General features: G+C 37.8%; 1 pseudogene; it reads left to right on the forward strand.

Annotated features, from left to right (window-relative positions):
• Positions 1-478: 478 nt before the first annotated feature.
• On the forward strand, positions 479-3,051 carry LOC114053762 (annotated as a pseudogene).
• The last annotated feature ends 1,216 nt before the right edge of the window (positions 3,052-4,267 follow it).

A 4,267-nucleotide genomic window follows, 5' to 3' on the forward strand; every position in this document is an offset into this window, starting at 1 on the left:
CTGCTAATTGAGCTCCCTAGATCCAGTCTCACCACTCCAATTCATTGCCCAAATAGCTATCAAACTGATATTCCTAAATTTCAGATCTGACCATATCACTTCCCTATTCAAGAAGTTTCAATGTCTTTTTAATTTCTCTAGGATAAAATCCTTTACCATAAAAAAAATTATAATGTGGTTCAACTTCTCCTTTCATTCTGATTTCATATTTTTCTGGCTCATTCCACCTTCATTTCAGTCAACCTGGCCTATGTGCTATTTCCCAAATATGGCATTTCATCAGCCACCTCCATGCCTTTGCAGGATCTCTTTGTCACTCCTGTAGTGTTTTATCCTCGACCTTTTAGAATCCTTATTCTCAGGAGAGAGTTGGTGGAGGTTGGGGAGGCTTCAATGCTCAGTCTCTGGACACCACCATGGGGAAAGGCCCAGAGCAATACAGGAGCCTGGCGGGGAGCACGGAAAGCTGGGGGTGACCATGGGGCCTTACCAGGCCACCAAGCTGTGGAATAAGCATGAATGCCTCTAAGAAAACACAGGCAGCACGTTAAAAAATATGGCAACTCTTTCACTGTCGATGAAGCAGTAGACTTGCTTTATGAGCTATTAAGAAGTAATAGCAATTTTGGTCCTGAAGTTACAAGACAACAGACTGTTCCATTGAGAAAATTCTTCAAGAATCATGTAATTGAAGATGTTAAAGGAAGATGGGGATCATAAAATCTTGATAACAATAGTCAACTCTTCAGGTTTCCTACAACTTCTCTGCTTAAAAGTGTACCACACCATCACCCAGAATTGAGAAAAAGAAACATAGAAAATATTTCTTTTTGTTGTTGTTATTCATCTTTTGTTCTTTCTTTTTTTTCTTACTTTATTTTAATTTATCAACAATCACTTTCATAAGCTTTTGAGTTGCAAATTTTTCTCCCCCTCCCTCCCCAAGACAGCAAGCAATCTGATATAAGTTATACATATTCATTCCTATTAAAACATCTTCACATTAGTGATGTTGTAAGGAAGAATTAGGACCAATAGGAGGAACCACCAGGAAGAGAAAACAAAACAAAACAGAAAAAAAGAGAAAATAGTATGCTTCAATCTGCATTCAAACTCCATAGTTCTTTCTTGGTATGTAGATAGCATTTTCTATCATGAGACCTTTAGAGATGTCTTAGATCCTTGCATTGCTGAGAAGGGCTAACCATCAATGTTAATCATCACACAAAATGGCTGTTACTGTATACAATGTTCTCCTGGTTCTGCTCCCTTCACTCAGCATTAGTCCATACAAGTCTTTCCAGGTTTTTATGAAGTCCACCTGCTCATCATTTCTTTTTTTCTCATCATTTCTTATAGCACAAGAGTATTCCATTGCATTCATATACCACAGCTTGTTCAGCCATTCCCAAATTGATGGTCATTCCCTCAATTTCCAATTCTTGGCCATCACAAAAAGAGCTGCTATAAATATTTTTGCACATGTGGGTCATTTTCCCATTTGTATGATCTCTTTGGGATACAACCCTAGAAGTGCTATTGCTGGGCCAAAGGGTATGCACATTTTTATAGCCCTTTGGGCATAGTCCCAAATTACTCTCCAATGGCTGGATCATTTCATAACTCCACCAAAAATGCATTAGTGTTTCAATTTTCCTGTATCTTCTCCAACATTTGTCATTTACCTGTTTTGTCATGTTGGCCACTTTGACAAGTATGATGTGGTACCTCAGAGTTGTTTTGATTTGCATTTCTCTAATCAATAGTGATTTAGAACATTTTTTCTTTGACTATAGAAGGCTGTAATCACTTCATCTGAGAACTGCCTGTTCATATTCTTTGACCATTTATCAGTTGGGGAAGAGAATATTTTTAAAGAGAAAGAAAGTATCTTTAAATTATGGCATTTATATCATAGAACTCCTAAAAAGCATGTCTATCAGGAAAATACAGAAAATGTTAAAAGTGGGATTGAAGATGAAAATAAAGAAAACCCACTAGAGAAAAGAGAAATAAGTCAAAAAGATATCAAAGCAATTTTGAAACATATTATTTTGATGCACTTACAAACCATTTTAGATATTCCATCTTTATAAGAAGTCTTGGATCCAACACAAGTAATACCTCAGCATATAATGTATAATATGACCAATATGCATAAACATGAAGTAGTGTATTGCAAAACAAAGCAGAAGACCTTCTTTATTGGGTATTATCTGTTATGAAATGTTTACCAAATTGACCAAGATGTAATGACATGAGCCATCCAACTTTTGTTGAATTGGAATGAGATGTATTTGTAACTATTGCTGAGAATTTGTAGATCTCCCAGAACTACTTCTTATTTTTTAATATTATGAATTATTTGTTAATGTATTTGGTTTACTACAGCTTCATTTAAAGAGAGTTGCTATTGATTCCCTACAAATATGTTGCTTGTTGCTTCCTCCACCAAATGGGAGAAAGCTCCAACTTCTAATGAGAATGATTTCTCAGATGAGTCAGAACAATGATATGCCAAAACTTTATGATACGAAGGGAACAAGATCACTTATGATATAAGCATTTTCCCAATGTGTGCTGTGATGTGCTGAGGAAGTTGATCTTGACTTGCTACATGAATAATTCCCTTTCTGATAGATCATCATCAAGGAATTCTTCAAGTGCCATCTCACTTACATGGAGAAGCACCTGTACTACCTGAGGAAGGGCCATATTATGAGTCATGGGGATGAACTGATTGCTGCTTTGCCAACCTTCTCTTATTTTAAGCAGATAAGCACCCAGGAATTTGATGAACAGAAAGTTTCTACCTCTCAAGTTGCAATTGTAGAATTTTTGGAGAATATTATCAAAGATAAAAGCTTACCGCTAAAAGAAAAAAAAAAGGGAAAAATATTAAAGCAGTTTCAGAAGAAATATCCTGCTATCTGCCAGATGAGGTTTCCCATAACAGAAGTAAAACCTCTCTGTTTGGTGGCAAGCCCCGCCCCCCAAAAGCAACCAATACTAATTTTAAGAAAGCCAAAGTCCCGAAGCCTTAGGTTCTAACTGATTATCATATATTAAATTAAACCACATCCTGAAGGACATAATGTTAAGGCAATTGGCTTTTCCTGTCTTTTCCCAAAATTACCATGCTACAGACATAGAAAGGCACCAAAGTAGTGATATGAGGGCTAAATCTTTCCTCTGGAAGATCACATTGAACCCACTAGGTCTCAGTGGAGAACCAATGAAGAATGAATGCATGATTAGTAACCAAAGTATTCTGAGCATCTCATGCAAATGACTGGAAAAGCTATGACCTCATGTGCCAGAAGTTGATGCACTTGACTGTTGGTCAAAAGATGCCTGAGCAACAAGATGAACTCAGAATTCTTTGAAAAGATTTACCTATGTGTTCTGTGTGAATCCATTGTGACATGAAGTTCTAGGTGATCAGGTTGCTAATTAGCCATTTAGTCAAAAGATAGCTTGATAAGGAATTTTTATCAATGCAGTAACATACATTCCACTACACTACATACAAATATATATATTTGTGTGTATTTGTTCAAAAGCTAAAAAAAAATAACATTTCACTTGTTTTCTGACACATTTACTATATTTCTATCTGGTGGTTCAACCAGCTGACACACACCCTCTGTATTAAGGATACAGAAGAAATGTCATCCTTGGCCAGGGCCTCCCAACCCAGGAGGGCAAGACCCTGACTCCACCTAGTCTTATCTTATCCACTTGGACCAATTTTGGGCCCAGTTTGAGGGGAGCATTTTTCATATAAACAGGGTTAGTGCCAACAGATATCTGTAAAATCCTGTACTCATTGCCCTATCTCCTTCATAGAACTGTGGTGAAGAATGCTCTTTAGAAATGTTACCTGTGGGGCAGAGCCAAGATGGCAGAGTAAAAGCAGTGACTTGTTTGAGCTCTCCCCCAAACCCCTCCAAATACCTGTAAAAATGTCTTTAAACAAATTCTAAAGCAACATAACATGCAAAAAGACAAAATGAAACAAATTTGCAGCCCAAGACTACCTAGATGGTTGATAAGAAAGGTCTATCACACCAGACTGGGGGAGTGATGTAGTTCAGCTTGGGTGTGCAGGCAAAACAGGCCTCAGTGTAGGTGGAGCAGGCCTCAGAGGACTGTGGCGGTTTCCAGACTTCTCAACCCATGAATGCCAAGGACAACTTAGAAGGTCAATAGGAAGTCTGTGACTGTCCTGAGAGAGAAGCTCGGTCCTAGCCCCAGTCCCTGGCAC

This window comes from Vombatus ursinus, unplaced genomic scaffold, assembly GCF_900497805.2.
Source record: "Vombatus ursinus unplaced genomic scaffold, bare-nosed wombat genome assembly UNPS02014812.1, whole genome shotgun sequence".
NCBI lineage: Eukaryota > Metazoa > Chordata > Mammalia > Diprotodontia > Vombatidae > Vombatus > Vombatus ursinus.